This window comes from Apium graveolens, chromosome 10 (assembly GCF_009905375.1).
Source record: "Apium graveolens cultivar Ventura chromosome 10, ASM990537v1, whole genome shotgun sequence".
Taxonomy (NCBI): domain Eukaryota; kingdom Viridiplantae; phylum Streptophyta; class Magnoliopsida; order Apiales; family Apiaceae; genus Apium; species Apium graveolens.
In genome coordinates this window covers 241,327,974-241,349,107 of record NC_133656.1, presented here as the reverse complement: position 1 = coordinate 241,349,107, position 21,134 = coordinate 241,327,974, and the positions used below count along the sequence as shown (strand labels likewise).

General features: G+C 36.0%; 2 long non-coding RNA genes across 2 annotated transcripts; both read right to left on the bottom strand.

Moving 5' to 3' along the window:
* Positions 1-6,538: 6,538 nt before the first annotated feature.
* Positions 6,539-7,401, bottom strand: LOC141693717 (uncharacterized). Its single transcript, XR_012563222.1, has 3 exons — positions 7,230-7,401; positions 6,918-7,004; positions 6,539-6,690 (listed from the first exon to the last, which is right to left on the bottom strand). It is a non-coding gene; the product is annotated as an uncharacterized LOC141693717 (long non-coding RNA).
* Positions 7,402-8,400: 999 nt separating this feature from the next.
* Positions 8,401-8,920, bottom strand: LOC141690235 (uncharacterized). The gene is made up of 3 exons (XR_012562695.1): positions 8,790-8,920; positions 8,592-8,691; positions 8,401-8,486 (listed from the first exon to the last, which is right to left on the bottom strand). It is a non-coding gene; the product is annotated as an uncharacterized LOC141690235 (long non-coding RNA).
* Positions 8,921-21,134: the final 12,214 nt, after the last annotated feature.

Genomic DNA, 21,134 nt, shown 5'->3' with positions numbered 1-21,134 from the left:
ACGGTTTTCAGTGCTAGAGTCATCATCAGAGGTAGTTTGAGTCGATTTACATCTGGAAGACCCATGTTGCTTGCTAGTTGCAGGAGGATTACTCTTGTTAGCAGATTGTATGGCTGGTGCTGACCGATTGTCCACTTCCCTCATGGTAACATAATTTTCTGTGCGAGCCGAGTCATTGGTCCTCTGCACTGGCAGCAGTAGTGATCTCTTCATACTCTTAGATTCATCCTGGAGCTCTTGAGAATTTAGAGTTCCCTCTGTTGCTACACTTTTTCCTTTTCTTTTGGAAACCTTTATTGTTAAAACCAACAACAAATACTACCATTAAACTAAGTCGAGCACCCATTATCATTTATAAAAGAAAAAAAAGAACAATTGAAAATTTTAAACTGTTTTTACTCATCCTTTTCCACTATAGCTTTTTTCGATTATCGGTCATTTACAGAAAATTTAATACTCACACTGTCAGCCTGTCATAAATGCTGTCTACACAAGGTCAATCTCTCGCCCTCTTGTTACCAAGGGAAGATGGATACCACTTGGCTAAATAAGTACAAAGCTATACCCTCGGCAATGTAAGACATTACCTTAACATGGTTATTTTTATATAATCTCCTCAGGCTTCACTTCACCTTCATTAGATATGAAAATTAACCTTGCAAGTAATATTAAAAATGAGAAATGACATCATTAGAGGATGAAACTTAATAGATATCTTAGGAAAATTTCCCAAAAAGTATAAATTGGATAGAAAGGCCCTTAATGCCACTTGTGACACATAATATTGTGTGTTTCACATCTTGCCAGTTGTGTGGAACCATTCCGAAACACATGTACAGGTATCCATTATAATTTAGTAAATCCGCTACTGCATGTGACGTCTTCCAAACACGCCACTGTGTATCACGTTTTTGGAAACACATACTTATGATGCGCATTAAAGTTTGTTTCTTAAAAAAAAAGTGACTTCAGAGTTATAAATATAAGAAACGTTGCACGCCTTTGCGTTTTAAAAGAACACATGTCTAAGACTCATTTTTCTGTGCCATAAAGGGCCATATTTTTCCTTTTATGATATTGGGTGCACTATTTCTCAAAATTTGCCATAAAAGGCCAACACCCGAGACATAAACATTGATAAGTTAATTATAATTAATTAATAAAAATTAGGACCAACCTTACCAAGGGCGAAATGAATATTTGTATTGTTTAAGCACAACGATTAATGTAATTGAGAAATCACTAGTATAAATGAAATTAAAAGTGACATGTGCAACTTACTGAACCATGGTCTTTTCCCACAGAATTAGATGGTGACTGCTTCATGAGCATGCTCACACCAGTCGGAGAAGCTAACTGGGGTAAACTACCAGCATGCCGCATGCGTGGCACGCGCGAGACTCTTGCAGATCTGTTAAGCTCCTGATGCAATAATAATGCAAGCTGCAAAAGATGAAACAAAAATTAGCAAAACATTAGCCGAGGAACTTCAAGAAAACATGACAACAAAATGCCAGCTTGACTCAGACCTCTTCATCACTTATTGTTTAAAGAGTAATATAAGACTGAGTGCAAAAATCTGATAGATGAAATAAAGAAAGGATAGAAAGGATAGTTTCAGCCTGTTTCTCACTGTAACAATAATGTATTCATTTTACTTGAACAAATGATCAGGCTACAGTCTATTATAAGCTACTGGTGGTGGAAAGGGACAATAATATTCCAACCACCTTTGATTGATCCTAGAAAATGTAAAAAGATAAAATATAACAAAAACAGATGGATGCAGAGACAAAATAGTATAGGACTGATTAAGTGGAGACACTGATAGGTGGAGACAGCTGTGTGGTCCTCAATACTCCCCTTCAAGCTGAGCTGCAGAACAAGCAGAAGCTCCAAGCTTGTGAAGTAGATGAAGGTGCTGTTTAACAGAGAGCTGCTTAGTCAAAATGTCTGCCAATTGCGCGTGAGAAGGAACGTGTTGAGTGACAATCGATCCTGAGACTATTTTATCTCATATAAAATGACAGTCTACTTCAATATGTTTGGTTCGTTCGTGCAGAACGGGATTGGCAGCAATAGCTATTGCAGCTTTATTGTCGCACTGTAGAAGAGTTAGAGGAAGATTATGCAGTCCCATGTCACCTAGCAGAGCAGTTATCCATGTCATTTCACAAGTAGTGAGGGCCATAGCCCTATATTCTGCTTCAGCACTTGATCTTGCTACCACGGTTTGCTTTTTCAATTTCCATGAGACAGGAGAGTTACCAAGTATAATGCAAAATCCTGTAGTTGACCTCCTAGTGACTGGACAACTTGCCCAGTCACTGTCACAATATGCTTGAACCTTCACAGCAGATGAAGATGCCAATAATATCCCTTGTCCAGGATTCCCAGCTAGATATCTAAGCACTCGAGTGGCAGCTTGCATGTGTGCTGATGTGGGACTTTGCATATACTGACTTAGAACATGCACAGAAAAAGTGATATCAGGTCTTGTCACCGTAAGGTATATCAATTTTCCAAGTAGTCTTTGATAAGGGTGTGGATCAGTCAAGGGAATTCCAGAAGTTGGTGTTAGTTTTTCATGAACATCCATGGGAACCTTAAGACTCTTGGAATATTGGAGACCAAATTCTGTCAACAGATCAACTGTGTATTTCTTTTGAGAAAGAAAGAAGCCCGCATTTGACCTGTCAATCTCTATGCCAAGAAAATAACTCACATTGCCCAAGTCCTTCATGTGAAAAGTATTTGAGAGAAAGGTTTTGAGCTGATCAATGTCTGATGTAGAGTTTCCAGTAATTAGGAGATCATCTACATACAGTAAGACCAGTGTAATAGAAGACGAGGAGGTTACAGTGAACAGACTATAGTCTGTTTTTGACTGAGTATAACCAAGGTCCAGCAATTTTATAGAAAGTTTTGTAAACCACTGTCTAGGGGCCTGTTTCAGCCTATAAAGAGATTTTAGCAGCTTACAGACAAAGGACACAGATGAATAATCAATATTGCTTCCTGGATCACAAATAATTCTTGAACCAATACCTTTGTAGCCTTTAGGAGCCCTCATATAAACGGATTCATGGAGGTCACCATGCAAAAAGGCATTGGTGACATCCATTTGTATAACAATCCAGTTTTGAACTGCTGCCACAGCAAGCAATGTCCTCACAGTTGTCAACTTTGCCACTGGAGCAAAGGTATCCAAATAATCAATGCCATAGACTTGTTTACATCCCAATCTCACCAGTCTAGCCTTGTACCTCTCCACTGATCCATCTGGTTTGAATTTAGTTTTGTAAATCCATTTGCATCCTATAGCTCTTTTATTTGGTGGTAAAGTGGTAATTTCTCATGTGTTGTTATCTTCTAAAGCAGTCAACTCCTTATTCATAGCATCCACCCACTTGTGGTGTTGAACTGCTTGTTTGAATGAAATTGGATCCCGGGTCTTTGCCAATACAGCTAAGAAACAATTAAATTTGGGATGAACACCTTGATCAGCAGATTGAGCTGCATTAGCACTAGGGTTGGCGTGCAATGTACGGACATAGCTGTTCAACCAAACAGGATGTTTTCTGATTCTGTCTGATCTTCTTAAAACTTTAGGTGGTGAAGATGGTTCAGAAGAGCTGGATTCAGATTCTTCTCTGTCACTTGCAGCTTCAGATAGTGGAGAGTCTAACAGAGGTGAAGGTGGAGGCTCAACATCATCTGGAACAAGTATGTCATCTGTGTTTGGAATTGACCTTTCTGGTGTTGGCATTGCCAATGGTACAGGATGTACATAACTTCCAGTTGAGTTATTATTCATTGGGAACACAGATTCATGAAAGACAATATCCCTTGACACTGCTCTAAAGCTGAACTTGTCTGCAGACTGATTTGGATTAGGTGCAAAAACCAAACAGCCAAAAGCTCTTAAATTATTATAGTCTGCAGGCTCATTATATAACATCTCATAAGGTGTTTTATTTTGAAGCACTGGAGTTGGCAGCCTGTTGATCAAATATACTACAGTCATAACTAAATCACCCCAGTGAGACAAAGGAATACCTGATTGTAACCTCAATGATCTTGCAACTTCCAAGATGTGCCTATGCTTTCTCTCTGCTCTGGCATTCTGTTGTGGCCTATAAACACATGTCTTTTGTTGCACTATTCCTTGAGATGAGTAAAAAACAGTGCAAGAAGGGTCTAAAAATTGAGGTGCATTATCTGATCTGATGCACTTGATTTTTGTCTGAAAATGAGTCAAAACATACTGACAGAATGCTTGGAAATATGTAAGATAGTCAGATTTATTTTTCATCATATACAACCATGTATTTCTAGATTTATCATCAACAAGTGTCAGAAAGTATCTGAATTTCCCCCTTGTTGGTGTCTTATAGGGTCCCCAAGTATCCAAGTGTATGAGATCAAATAATTTATCAGCATGGGAAGAGCTCATAGGAAAAGACAGTTTAGTGAATTTAGCCATAGGGCAGATAAGGCATACCTGATCAGAAACTCCAAGCTGTGATTTTAACTGAGGTATGCTTTTTAGTTTGGACAAAGGAGCATGGCCCAACCTTAGGTGCCAAATGTTGCTATCAACAACTGCAGCATGACAAGCAGGTGCATCTGAAGGCAAGTATATTGTAGATTCAGCTTTATCATGTAGATAGTACAGACCATTGTGTATTTTTCCAACCTCCTTAGTTTGCTGAGATGCAGAGTCAATAATGTTGCAAGTATGAGGTGTAAACTGTATGTCACACTTGTTATCTGTTGCCAATTTATGAATTGACAAAAGATTATGCCTAAATTGAGGTACCACCAGCACATTGTGGAGCACCAATCCATTTTGAAGATTCACATCACCTATGTGAGTGATTTTTGACATTGCTCCTGTGGGAAGATTTATAGTGAGATTCTCACCGGCAGCTTTGACATTAATTAACATAGTAAGTGATCCAGTGATGTGATCACTGGCTCCAGAATCTACTATCCAATCTGCAGAGTGACACTTTGCTAAATTACAAGTGACCATTCCAGAAAAAGCCACATCAAACTCATCATCAGGCACAGAAGATTTTAGACTCTACAAGGCTTCACCGGGAATAAGTTTCAAAATCTGTTCCAGTTGTTGAGGACTGAACACAATATCTGAGTCTGTGTGAATTTCAGAGGTGCCTTGAACCACATGATTTGCCATCCTCGGATTATTCACTCTATTACCAATTTTCTTATTTTGAAGATTATTGTTTTTGAGAAAAGGTTTTTTATGTTTTAAGTGCCAAGAAGGATAGCCTATAACAGTCCAACATTTTTCACTGGTATGGCCTTTACCACCACAAGCAGTGCAGACAACAACTCTGGAATCTATAGATTTCTTACTCAGCATAGCAGAAAACTCTAATTCAGGAATAGTAAGGACATCTCTTTGTGACTCTTCTTGCTAAATAACAGCACAAGCACTCTCAATAGTAGGTAAGGGAATTTGCATTAACAGATGACTTCTCATAGGACTATAAGTGTCATCTAGACCATTAAGGAACATAAATAATTTTGATTCCTCTTTTTGAGTTTCTATGGCAGTTAACATTGCTGTTATTTGAGCATCAGTGGTAGTAACAGTAGGCAAAAGGTTCATAGAGTTGAGTTCTTTCCACAAACTACTCAACCTAGTGAAGTATTCATTAACAGACATTTTGTTCTGAGAAATACCAAACAACTCCTTGGTGAGCTTATACTTTCTAGAACCATTACTCAACTGAAATCTACGCTCTAGTTGTTTCCAAATTTCACTACACTACAAGAAATCTGGCCATTTACGACGGTTTTTTTGAATTGAAATCGTCGTAATTGAGCCATTTACGACGGAAAAAATTCGTCATTTTTGGTCGAGTAGTAAGTTCGTTTTTTCGTCACAAGATAAAATTGCGTCGCAAGTTAGGAAGTAGGGGCCCGCATACTCAATAAAATAATAAATCAACTTACGACGGAATTTATTGTCGTAAAATACCAAAATACGACGAACAATAACGTCGTAAGTTATGTACTTACGACGGAAGAATGCGTCGTAAGTTAGAAATTTCCGACAGAAAAAACGTCGTATTTTATAAGATGGGGCCTACAAGCTGGGAAAATGAAAATTCAAAAAAAAAATTAAATATGAAAATGGATACATTACGACGAAATATATGAAGAACAACCGTCGTAAGTTCATTTTACCAGAATAATTACGACGGAATGTTTGAAGAACAACCGTCGTAAGTTTGTTTTTCCAGAATAACCAAAAACTAAATTTTCAGTATCCGGCCATTTTCGGCTTCCAATTTAAATTCTTAACCTGCTAAAATCTTATGCAATCGCAAACTCAAAACAAACTCTAAACCTCGCAATCAAGTCACAATACATAATTTACATTAGTTATACCGTAAATCCATACTAATTCACAATCAAAAGTAGAAAGCAAATTAAAATTCAGTTTACAAACACCCACGACCTAAATTCAGTTTACAAGCACAACTTGGTTATCTTACAAATCAGGTTTCCTGATTGACACAGTAGATATAACTAATTAAAATAAAATTACTATAGTTAATGAAGGGAGTAACGATCAACATCTTTATCTTCATCTTCATCATTGTTGCTTCGGAAGTCATTGCCATTCAATGGTGCGTTATCAATTCTAGTACCCTGCATTAAAAAATATATAATATCTGTAAAGTGCAATTAACTTGATAGCAAATAACAGAAACTTTTACCAAATTGCAGCATTTGCATGACGTGAGTAACTGTAAAGCCACATATACCCACATATACAAAAAAAATTGCTTAAAATAGTAAATCTTATTAGAACATAGGCTGATCAGGAGTTGTTCAATGTTGCTATTAATACAATGATAAATGGATTTAAAACAAACCTTCTTAGCTCGGCCTTTGGTAGTCTGAAATTGTTGCCATGCATTCTGCCTCTTGAAAGCATGTATCTTCTTACGTTTATCGGCTTTCTATCGACAATAAAACACTTTATCAATAAAATAATAAGCGAAAATTGTGCAGGACTCAAGTAAAGCACGACAATGAAAGTAAAGAAAAGAGGGAAACTTCAGTGTTAATAGACAGAAATATAGGCAACAGCTGCCTAGGTGAACAAGACCCCTTCAACTTGACATAGCAGTTCCAACAATGTACAATGAGTGATACATAAGCATGAAACGGAGCACTATAAATACCTCAGTTATCATTTGAGCTTGCTTAGCTAGTCCTCACTAAAAGAATAATGATTTGCTCCAAAAGCTTCACATATTTTTAGGATTTTATTCTTTGCTTTTCCTCGGAGACGAAGACCGCAAATATATTTTTCTCCAACCTGTATGATATTTCACCATCAGGAAGTCAATATTATCATATACGACTCGTATGTATATAAAAAATGATGCAAGCAATAACAATTATAGGTAAAAAAACTGAATAGGTAATGAAAGGACTACATATACGTTACACAATTTCTCTACGAAATAAACTTTTCAGTTTTCACTACATCATCTCAAGTGAATATAATCAACCAAATCCAGAGGTATCAACCTTTTCCCCAGAAACAGGATCAATGACTGGATCAATGACTGGGTGCCCGACAACAGCCTGCTTCAAGTACACATTACCCCCGGTAGCACAAAATAAAATCCTTTCAAATGACATAGATTTCGCTTTAGGGACAAGACCGCTTATAAAACCCAATTTAACTTTTTGCAGAGTACGATGATGCAAGGTATGATAGAAAATGGGGCAAGACAAGGTGTAAGAGAAAGTTTTGAGCAGCATGCTACTTTGTTGGCTCAAAATGTACGCCTAGTTGATCCTATGGACATTGCTTCCGACAAGGAACAAGTTTTAGCATCAGTACAGGTGGAGCCACAGTCGGACTCTGGAAACTGGGTATCCAGTATTTTGCTAATTTTACGACAACATCTACCATTTTTATGGGGTTTTATCTGCTTTTGCACCTCTGCTTAACCATGTCTAACACAGTTCAAGGGCTTGAATTTGTTGGGTTGGACTTGCCAGATTCTGTTGGGGAAGTTATTGCATGTTTTATATTAGTTCTTCAAGGTCAACAAGTGCTGGCACTTGTATCACGTTTTATGCATGCCAGGGTTAAGAGAGGTATTTATCTAAAGTATGTAGGTTCTTCAAGTCAATTTTGCAATTAATTTGAAGTAAAATGTTTACTCTCCTGCTAAGAACCAGGTGATTTAGTAAGTACAGTCACGTATATATTTAACTGTGGTATGATACTGATAATTTGAGTTTGGTACTGCCAACATGCTATACATATCTAGATTTTGCGTTTCTAACCTAAATTAAATCAAGAGATACATATCTAGATACATATCTAGATCAATTGCTCGAAATCAATGGAGCTGGACGATCTGCTGCAGCAGCAGCACCAATAGGAACAAACGGATGGGGAAAAGTTGGAGTCAGAATCTCTGTTTACACCAAAAAGGAATCAACCCATTAGTTAAAATCACCAAACAAACAAAACCAAGAAACAAAAAATCAATCAAGAACCAAACTGTGAGACTAATATTTACCAAAAATAGAGTGCAAAAGAGCAGTCATCTTGGAAGAATAGGGTGTTTAGTTAAAGCCCAGATGAAGAGAAAGATTGTATCAAGAAGTTGAAACCAAAACCTATAGCAAAGCCTCTTTAATTACAAAAGCTTTCAAAATCAAAACTAAAGAAAACAGATTGAAAATGGGGGTTTCGGGGTCATAATAAATAAAAATACCTGAGTAGCAAGGACAAAGAGAATACCTGAGTATCTATTCATTTTAATCGATCTAGTTGAGCAGCAACACCTTGACTTCTCCGAAGAGAATAGTCGAGATAATCACTAATAACACTAATAGGAAAACCTAAAAGACTGATTAGTTGATTTTAACAGAGGGAAGGGGAAGGAAGCAGAGGTTAAAGAGAGATGAGGAAGAGGCTATCAATTAGGTTTGTGTTTTATTGAAGAGGGAAGTGAAATTGAAAGGGGGGTAAACGGGGGGAATGAATGGGATGAAGTGAACATGGATTAGAAATTTGCAATCGATCTAATTTACAGAAATTCAATAAAAAATTTATAACAATTAAATTATATAATAATTAAATTTTTTTATTTCCTATATTTTTTAACTAAGTATCATTATAATAATATTTAAAATAAATATCATTATAAGTCATGTAAGATAAATTTGAAAATATTTGATACTTTCAAATGATTAATAATCAATCTGTTTTAATATCTCATACAATTATATTCTTCAATTGATGGAGTTGTATATTTACTAGATTTTTTTTGTTAATAGGATTATAAATTAATACCGTTATAATTTTGATAAACACATTGTTAGCAAGCTTGTAGCTGATTATAATTTACCGATATATTAGTGACATTTTTATAATTTATTATCTTAATGATATAACCAAAATTTTGTATCAAAATAATTTTTCCAATACTATCTTAACAATATTACTGACATTGTTATAATTAATACAATTACAATTTTGATAAATACACTATCTTAGCTGATTATAATTTTATTATAATCCTGAATTGGTGTTTCAATATTTTAATTATTTTTAAACGATATCACCAAAATTTCATTTCAAAATAATTTTTTTTTTCATTTTAACATTCAACATCAGTTTGACCAATACAACTAACTAGTGTTTAATTAGTGTTTAATTATGAATTGGTGTTTCAATTATTTAAAAAATATTTTTCAACGATCCAACCGTATGGATGTCAATATATATATATATATATATATATATATATATATATATATATATATATATATTAGTGATATAACCAAAATTTCATATCACGTCAAACATCAGTTTGAGTAGTACATCTAACTATTTTTCAATCATGAATTGGTGTTTCGATTATTTTAAAAATATTTTTCAATGATCCAACCGTATGGATGTCAAGAGATATATATATTAATGATATAACCAAAATTTCATCTCAAAATAATTTTGTTTGGTTTGCCATTTTAACAGTCAACATCAATTTGGCCAGTACAACTAACTAGTGTTTAATCATGAATTGATGTTTCAATTATTTAAAAAATATTTTTCAACGATCCAACCGTATGGATGTCAATAGATATATATATTAGTGATAGAACCAAAATTTCATATCAAAATAATTTTGTTTGGTTTGCCGTTTTAATAGTCAAACATCAGTTTGACCAGTACAATTAACTAGTGTTTAATCCTGAATTGATGTTTCGATTATTTTAAAATTATTTTCAACGATCCAACCGTATGGATGTCAAGAGATATATATTAGTGATACAATCAAAATTTTATATCAAAATTTTTTTGTTTGGTTTGCCATTTTAAGAGTCAAACATCAGTTTGAGTAGTACATCTAACTACTGTTCAATCATGAATTGGTGTTTCGATTATTTTAAAAATATTTTTCAAAGATCCAACCGTATGGATGTCAACAGTTATATATATATTAGTGATACCACCAAAATTTCATATCAAAATATTTTTACTTGGTTTGCCATTTTAACAGTCAAACATCAGTTTGACTAGTACATCTAAGTAGTGTTTAATCTTGAATTATTATTTCGATTATTTTAAAAATATTTTTCAACAATCCAACCATGTGGATGTCACCAGATATATATATTAGTGGTACAACTAAAATTTCATATCAACATAATTTTATTTGTTTTGCCATTTTAACAGTCAACCCGATGTTTGACTACTACATCTAACTAGTATTCAATCATGATTGGTGTCTCCATTATTTTAAAAATATTTTTCAATGATCCAACCATATGGATGTCAATAGATATATATATTAGTGATATAACCAAAATTTCATATGAAAATAAGTTTATTTGGTTTGTCATCTTAACAGTCAAACATCATTTTGACTAGTAAAACTAACTAATGTTTAATCCTGAATCAGTGTTTCGATTATTTTAAAAATATTTTTCAATGATCCAACCATATAGATGTCAATAGATATATATATTAGTGATATAACCAAAATTTCATATCAAAATAGTTTTATTTGGTTTGCCATTTTAACGGTCAAACATCATTTTGACTAGTACAGCTAACTAATGTTTAATCCTGAATTAGTGTTTCGATTATTTTAAAAATATTTTTCAACGATACAACCGTATGGATGTGCTAATTTACGAAGGAATCCGTCATAAATTATTATCTGCAAAAAAATTCAGAAAAGTCAAATTTACAGCCAAATTTTTGGGGAAAAAGTTAAATTTCCCTTTTTGATAACTTACGACAAATTTTAATTTCCGTCTTAAATTAGATGTTCCAATATTTTCCGTCACAAATATTTCGTCGAAACTTTAGATGAAATTTTATTTATTTAATTTCAAGTTAAAATTTTTTAAAAAAATATTTAACTTACGACGAAATGTTTAAATCGTCGCAATTTCAAATGATTTTTATTTTCCCGCCAAAAAATTGGGGAAAAAGTTAAATTTCCCTCTTTGATAACTTACGACGATTTTTAATTTCTGTCGTAAATTAGATGTTCCAATATTTTCCGTCGCAAATATTTCGTCGTAAATTTAGATGAATTTTTTTGTTTATTTAATTTCAAGTTAAAATTTTAATAAAAATAATTAACTTACGACGAAATGTTTAAATCGTCGCAACTTCAAATAATTTTTATTTTTTTTAATCGTGTCGTGCATAATTTTATTAATAAAATACTAAACTTACGACGGTTTTGGATTTCGTCATAAATAAATACAACGTTTTACTTTTTTCCGTCGTAAGTTGGGCGCGCATTTTTTTCCGTCATAAGTTGGCCGTCGTAATTGGCCTATTTTGTTGTAGTGCTAGCAGAATTAATAAAGAGAATAGATTGTTTTATATTATCCGAGACATTAGCATGGATCCAGGAAATTACCAGATCATTACATGTGTCCCACTGAGTAGCCTGAGTTTCATCAGCTTCGTTTCTGACCACTGTGCCTTGAACAAAGCCCAACTTTCGTTTGGCAGAGAGTTGAAGTTCAAGCATCCGTTTCCAGCTTCGATAATCACCAGCTCCTTGCAACTTTGAGACACTGACAGACAAAGGGCCATCTGATGGATGAAGAAACAAAGGGTTTTGCATATCTGCAAACGTAAATCTCCCCCCAGAAGCCATTACTTTGTGTCGATAGGTATATTACTCGTGCGTAGATCTGGTTTGAAGTGAAAATGAATTAAAAGAACAGTAATAGGCTAAGACTGATTCTCCTATGCGAAGAAAGAGAAGAACAAAGAGGAACAGATGACACTCACCGCTCTGATACCATAAAGAGTAATATAAGACTGAGTGCAACAATCTGATAGATGAAATAAAGAAAGGATAGAAAGGATAGTTTCAGCCTGTTTCTCACTGTAACAATAATGTATTCATTTTACTTGAACAAATGATCAGGCTACAGTCTATTATAAGCTACTGGTGGTGGAAAGGGACAATAATATTCCAACCACCTTTGATTGATCCTAGAAAACGTAAAAAGACAAAATATAACAATAATAGATGGATGCAGAGACAAAATAGTGTAGGACTGATTAAGTGGAGACACTGATAGGTGGAGACAGCTGTGTGGTCCTCAATACTCCCCTTCAAGCTGAGCTGCAGAACAAGCAGAAGCTCCAAGCTTGTGAAGTAGATGATGGTGCTGTTTAACAGAGAGCTGCTTAGTCAAAATGTCTGCCAATTGCGCGTGAGAAGGAACGTGTTGAGTGACAATCGATCCTGAGACTATTTTATCTCGTATAAAATGACAGTCTACTTCAATATGTTTGGTTCATTCATGCAGAACGGGATTGGAAGCAATAGCTATTGCAGCTTTATTGTCGCACTGTAGAAGAGTTGGAGGAAGATTATGCAGTCCCATGTCACCTAGCAGAGCAGTTATCCATGTAATTTCACAAGTAGTGAGGGCCATAGCCCTATATTCTGCTTCAGTACTTGATCTTGCTACCACGGTTTGCTTTTTTGATTTCCATGAGACAGGAGAGTTACCAAGTAAAATGGAAAATCCTGTAGTTGACCTCCTAGTGACTGGACAGCTTGCCCAGTCACTGTCACAATATGCTTGAACCTTCACAGCAGATGAAGATGCCAATAATATCCCTTGTCCAGGATTCCCAGCTAGATATCTAAGCACTCGAGTGGCAGCTTGCATGTGTACTGATGTGGGACTTTGCATATACTGACTTAGAACATGCACAGAAGAAGTGATATCAGGTCTTGTCACCGTAAGGTATATCAATTTTCCAAGTTGTCTTTGATAAGGGTGTGGATCAGTCAAGGGAATTCCAGAAGTTGGTGTTAGTTTTTCATGAACATCCATGGGAACCTTAAGACTCTTGGAATGTTGGAGACCAAATTCTGTCAACAGATCAACTGTGTATTTCTTTTGAGAAAGAAAGAAGCCCGCATTTGACCTGTCAATCTCTATGCCAAGAAAATAGCTCACATTGCCCAAGTCCTTCATGTGAAAAGCATTTGAGAGAAAGGTTTTGAGCTGATCAATGTCTGATGTAGAGTTTCCAGCAATTAGGAGATCATCTACATACACTAAGACTAGTGTAATAGAAGACGAGGAGGTTACAGTGAACAGACTATAGTCTGTTTTTGATTGAGTATAACCAAGGTCCAACAATTTTATAGAAAGTTTTGTAAACCACTGTCTAGGGGCCTGTTTCAGCCCATAAAGAGATTTTAGCAGCTTACAGACAAAGGACACAGATGAATAATCAATATTGCTTCCTAGATCACAAATAATTCTTGAACCAATACCTTTGTAGCCTTTAGGAGCCCTCATGTAAACGGATTCATGGAGGTCACCATGCAAAAAGGCATTGGTGTCATCCATTTGTATAACAATCCAGTTTTGAACTGCTGCCACAGCAAGCAATGTCCTCACAGTTGTCAACTTTGCCACTAGAGCAAAGGTATCCAAATAATCAATGCCATAGACTTGTTTACATCCCAATATCACCAGTCTAGCCTTGTACCTCTCCACTGATCCATCTGGTTTGAATTTAGTTTTGTAAATCCATTTGCATCCTATAGCTCTTTTATTTGGTGGTAAAGTGGTAATTTCCCATGTGTTGTTATCTTCTAAAGTAGTCAACTCCTTATTCATAGCATCCACCCACTTCTGGTGTTGAACTGCTTGTTTGAATGAAATTGGATCATGGGTCTTTGCCAATGCAGCTAAGAAACAATTAAATTTGGGATGAACACCTTGATCAGCAGATTGAGCTGCATTAGCACTAGGGTTGGCATGCAATGTACGGACATAGCTGTTCAACCAAACAGGATGTTTTCTGATTCTGTCTGATCTTCTTAAAACTTTAGGTGGTGAAGATGGTTCAGAAGAGCTGGATTCAGATTCTTCTCTGTCACTTGCAGCTTCAGATAGTGGAGAGTCCAACAGAGGTGAAGGTGGAGGCTCAGCATCGTCTGGAACAAGTATGTCATCTGTGTTTGGAATTGACCTTTCTAGTGTTGGCATTACCAATGGTACAGGATGTACATAACTTCCAGTTGAGTTATTATTCATTAGGAACACAGATTCATGAAAGACAGTATCCCTTGACACAAAGGTTTGCTTTGTTGATAGATCTAGCATTGTATCCCTTTACTCCTGGTGGATATCCAATAAACATAGAGGGCACTGCTCTAAAGCTGAACTTGTCTGCAGACTGATTTGGATTAGGTGCAAAAACCAAATAGCCAAAAGCTCTTAAATTATTATAGTCTGCAGGCTCATTATATAACATCTCATAAGGTGTTTTATTTTGAAGCACTGGAGTTAGCAGCCTGTTGATCAAATATACTACAGTCATAACTAAATCACCCCAGTGAGACAAAGGAATACCTGATTGTAACCTCAATGATCTTGCAACTTCCAAGATGTGCCTATGCTTTCTCTCTGCTCTGGCATTCTGTTGTGGCCTATAAACACATGTCTTTTGTTGCAATATTCCTTGAGATGAGTAAAAAACAGTGCAAGAAGGGTCTGAAAATTCAGGTGCATTATCTGATCTAATGCACTTGATTTTTGTCTGAAAATGAGTCAAAACATACTGACAGAATGCTTGGAAACATGTAAGATAGTCAGATTTATTTTTCATCATATACAACCATGTATTTCTAGATTTATCATCAACAAGTGTCAGAAAGTATCTGAATTTCCCCCTTGTTGGTGTCTTATAGGGTCCCCAAGTATCCAAGTGTATGAGATCAAATAATTTATCAGCATGGGAAGAGCTCACAGGAAAAGATAGTTTAGTGAATTTATCCGTAGGACAGATAAGGCATACCTGATCAGAAACTCCAAGCTGTGATTTCAACTGAGGTATGCTTTTTAGTTTGGACAAAGGAGCATGACCCAACCTTAGGTGCCAAATGTTGCTATCAACAACTGTAGCATGACAAGCAGGTGCATCTGAAGGCAAGTGTATTGTAGATTCAGCTTTATCATGTAGATAGTACAGACCATTGTGTATTTTTCCAACCGCCTTAGTTTGCTGAGATGCAGAGTCAATAATGTTGCAAGTATGATGTGTAAACTGTATGTCACACTTGTTATCTGTTGCCAATTTATGAATTGACAAAAGATTATGCCTAAATTGAGGTACCACCAGCACATTATGGAGCACCAATCCATTTTGAAGATTCACATCACCTATGTGCGTGATTTTTGACATTGCTCCTGTGGGAAGATTTATAGTGAGATTCTCACCGGCAGCTTTGACATTAGTTAACATAGTAAGTGATCCAGTGATGTGATCACTGGCTCCAGAATCTACTATCCAATCTGCAGAGTGACACTTTGCTAAATTACAAGTGACCATTCCAGAAAAAGCCACATCAAACTCATCATCAGGCACAGAAGATTTTAGACTCTGCAAGGCTTCACCGAGAATAAGTTTCAAAGTTGTTCCAGTTGTTGAGGACTGAACACAATATCTGAGTCTGTGTGAATTTCAGAGGTGCCTTGAACCACAGATTTACTATCCTCTGATTATTCACTCTATTACCAGTTTTCTTATTTTGAAGATTATTGTTTTTGAGAAAAGGTTTTTTATGTTTTAAGTGCCAAGAAGGATAGCCTATAACAGTCCAACATTTTTCACTGGTATGGCCTTTACCACCACAAGCAGTGCAGACAACAACTCTGTAATCTATAGATTTCTTACTCAGCATAGCAGAAAACTCTAATTCAGGAATAGTAAGGACATCTCTTTGTGACTCTTCTTGCTAAATAACAGCACAAGCACTCTCAACAGTAGGTAAGGGAATTTGCATTAACAGCTGACTTCTCATAGGACTATAAGTGTCATCTAGACCATTAAGGAACACAAATAATTTTGATTCCTCTTTTTGAGTTTCTATGGCAGTTAACATAGCTGTTATTTGAGCATCAGTGGTAGTAACAGTAGGCAAAAGGTTCATAGAGTCGAGTTCTTCCCACAAACTACTCAACCTAGTGAAGTATTCATTAACAGACATTTTGTTCTGAGAAATACCAAACAACTCCTTGGTGAGCTTATACTTTCTAGAACCATTACTCAACTGAAATCTACGCTCTAGTTGTTTCCAAATTTTACTAGTAGAATTAATAAAGAGAATAGATAGTTTTATATTATCCGAGACATTAGCATGGATCCAGGAAATTACCAGATCATTAAATGTGTCCCACTGAGTAGCCTGAGTTTCATCAGCTTCGTTTCTGACCACTGTGCCTTTGAACAAAGCCCAACTTTCGTTTGGCAGAGAGTTGAAGTTCAAGCATCCGTTTCCAGCTTCGATAATCACCAGCTCCTTGCAACTTTGAGACACTGATAGACAAAGGGCCATCTGATGGATGAAGAAACAAAGGGTTTTGCATATCTGCAAACGTAAATCTCCCCCCAGTAGCCATTACTTTGTGTCGATAGGTGTATTACTCGTGTGTAGATCTGGTTTGAAGTGAAAATGAATTAAAAGAACAGTAATAGGCTAAGACTGATTCTCCTATGCGAAGAAAGAGAAGAACAAAGAGGAACAGATGACACTCACCGCTCTGATACCATAAAGAGTAATATAAGACTGAGTGCAACAATCTGATAGATGAAATAAAGAAAGGATAGAAAGGATAGTTTCAGCCTGTTTCTCACTGTAACAATAATGTATTCATTTTATTACTTGAACAAATGATCAGGCTGCAGTCTATTATAAGCTACTGGTGGTGGAAAGGGACAATAATATTACAACCACCTTTGATTGATCCTAGAAAACGTAAAAAGACAAAATATAACAATAATAGATGGATGCAGAGACAAAATAGTGTAGGACTGATTAAATGGAGACACTGATAGGTGGAGACAGCTGTGTGGTCCTCAATATTGTTGCAGGAGTGTTTAGAGTGCTCGACTGATCCTCTTGTAGTGTGAGGTTGACCTTCGATGATGGTTGACCTTCAACTGTCTTACTTCTATGCATCAACTTTGAAGTGGTAGTTGTATTGTCAATATATGATCCACTCTTAGGTTGCAAGGAACTAGCAGATTCACAAGACACGGGATTACCTATGCTATTTTGTAATAGTGATGGTTTAGCAGATCTAAAGGCAATAGATTCCTTTGATTCAGACAAGGTTTTACTGAAATTAGAGGAACCCAAAATCTTGCTTCGGTTTGAAGTTTTCACAGAAGAGGCAAAAGATTTTGGAAGCTCTTTTGCAGAACTCGTTGACTTTTCATACCTCTCCCTGTCCTTAACAAAACCACCAGCAAAACTGTCTTTCTTACCATTTGTTTTCTTTTCAGACACAACTTTTTGTTGAGTTCTGACTTTATAATTCTGAGCATCAGACATTTTATCACAATCAGAATATTTGGTTCCAGAAAGCAAAGTGGTTGCTGAGGTTGAAGAGGATTTCCTTAAAGAAACTGCCATTTTATCCTTAGTAAGCTGACCTGCAGAAATAAAAGTCGCATCTCATGATTCTGATGGTTCTCTTGTACACCTGACTTCTTCAAGTTCCGAGGAAGTTTCCTTGATTAGATGAGAATTCTCTAATCCGACCAATTGCCCATTGGTTTGACAATCAGCAGCCACAGTGTGCTTGTCAAGGTCTCCGAGTTTTTGGGGAACGGGACCGTGCTCTAAGCCATCCAATTTTTTATCACACGGTGAACACCGAACACGAGGGAAACCGACTGAATCATTTATATCAACTTGCGCTTCATTCTGTTTAGAACAACTAAGTGACATTTTACCATTTGAACCATAACCATTTCGCAAATCTTTAACATGGGGTGCAACACTTCCCTTTTCAAGAAGGTATTCTGTTCTAATCTGATCAATCCTATTAATACGTCTTTCACTTTCCTTCAGCTTATCAAGATCTATATTATCCTGACAAAAGAATAAAATACTATCATTCCAAGTTAAAGCATTTTATTTTTACTAGCAAGATATTTCATCCATCAAACCAAGTTCCAATTTTGTTTAACATACACACTGAGCTTAAAAAATAGGCGCACATCAAGAAAATATATATAGCTAGCATGAATACATTGATTAAAAATGTATCTTGCAACAAGTAGTTTTAGACTACTGATAACTATTACACTTAATTGGTAAAATCATTAATTTGTCACCAGTGACAAATGTGAAAATCTCTACTCTCACTTTTTTCAAATATAGATATTTTTACATAATATTAATTATTACATACATGAGAACATTAAATTCCCAAGTAAAAAACATCACATCTCGCCCATCAACAAAAGGGAAATCGTAGGACAGATGTATTGAATTTGCATAAACTAGGACCTGATGGACAAGAAAGTTTTTTTAATTTATTTTCAGGGGACCAATCGAAGAAACCCAAAAGATGCCTGCCACGCTCCTAGTTCCCTGGCATGTTTCTGTTTGGCAAGCAGTTTGTGCACTATATCAAAACAAATCTCACAGTTTACAACTCTTGCAGAAAGTTTAGCCACTAATACCAAGTAATAACAAGTAAAATTTATATTCTGTATAGAAGCAGAGAGATATATGCATCAATGATTAAGAAAGTTGCAAATGTAGAGTTCACATGACAGCAATGTAATTGACAGTTTACAGCATCATTGGGGACATTTTATCTGATCAGAGCCTTAGTATCTGGATATCATACCTAGCGTGTCATCAAGAATTAACATGTATAATATGTTTTATACTGGAAAAAATAAACCAACTCAGGAGTAGAATTTACTGTGTTCTATACAAATCCGATTCTAAAACAAGAAGCATCCAGAATTTAGCCTACCAGCTGTCCACTGAACTGAATGATACATAGTACATGTTTAGTTGACTGAGAACCAGGACAAAACAATTCTAGCAATTATTAAAAGCTCAGTATTCAACCATGTAAATGATTTATTTTTTTCTTAGTTCGTAAAGTTGATTGGTTTTCATCTTGTAGTTTATGAGACTTTCACTAGTTGTAGAACTGCTCCCCTCTGCAATTCAGAAGTTCCCTAAAGATATCATGCTTTCTATTATATATTTCAAGTTTCAACCACACTTTCTATTATATATTTCACCCACACAAATTATACGATGAAGAGAAGTTTAGTTTATTTGTTAAGCACTTACATCCTCAAAAGTTCGTGAATCCTCTTTCTTATGCTTGCCAGAGTAATTCATAATAGATTTCATCGAACTCCTATCCTTTTTCAAACGATTCTGCTGGCTGCTCCAGTCATTAACTTCCTCGCCTTCCTCCCCTTTCTTTTTATTACTTTCTTCATCTCTTTTTCTCTTCCCCGCACCAAAACTTACACTACCACCAACACCCCCCGCTTTATAATTATTCAACAAAGACAATGCTCCCCAATTACTACCCTCAATACCAAGCTCATTTCCACCACCCTCATTACCACCAATCTCATTCTGGTCATTCCAATCAAACTCCTTATACTGAAAACCAAACTTCTTATGTACATACCCGCTCGCCCTCCACAACGCCGACCCAAAAATCCCCGTTCCCGCGCTTTCCCCACCAACCACTCCTTGCACATGCGCCCTCTCCTCCCTCAGAACTTTCCCTGTCCAAGTCGTCCTGCTAGACCCCACATTCTCCCCACTCTTATTCGCCATTCCAAGCAAACTATCAGCAACCTCATCCTGAATATTCTCACCCCTCTTACTCTTCCTCCTACATTTCTCACACTTAAACACTTTCTCGCTCTTTACGTACCTCGAACACCTCGTGTGCACCCACACTTCACACTCATCACAATTCACCATTTCCTTTCCATCATCAAAGTTCACTCCACACACACAATCCACCGTCCATGATTTGTTTCCCCAATCTTCCGTTGGCTCCATATCTGTAATCATAAACCAATTATATCACAAATTCAAACCCAAATTTTGTTAAGAAATAAAATTGTTTATTTGATGTTGAATAAGAGAAAACTACATACGTTATTTCATCTGAGACTGCCTATTGTATAGGCTTACAGAAAACAAATTTTCTTACAAAAAAGGAACTACTAGATAATCTGATTTGAACATTTCTATCAACTAAAAACAAGGAAACTAATCTTATGTACTAAACTTAACTATGACTGATTCAAACTCCAGGGCAAACTCTCACAATATCTAACACTCCTCCTTGAGATTTGCCTTATTCATTCCAAGCTTCCTCCTAAGATACTCAAACCTTGACCTGGGAAGTGCCTTTGTCATAATGTCAGCAAGTTGTACATCAGTTGAGCAGTAATGTACCTTGATAAGACAATTCTTTTCGGCTTCTCTAATGGAGTGATATTTCATATTTATGTGCTTGGTTCTGCCATGTTGCACGGGATTCTCTGCAATTGCAATAGCTGACTTGTTGTCACAAAATAAGTCAGTTGGTGAGCTTTGTTCTTGGCATAAATCAGTAAGCAATTTCTTTAACCATATTGCTTGATTTGCAGCAGCTGCTAGAGAGATATACTCGGCTTCGGCGGTTGATTGTGCCACTACTTCTTGCTTTCTCGCATTCCAACAAATCACACCTGAACCAATTGTAAATACATAACCTGA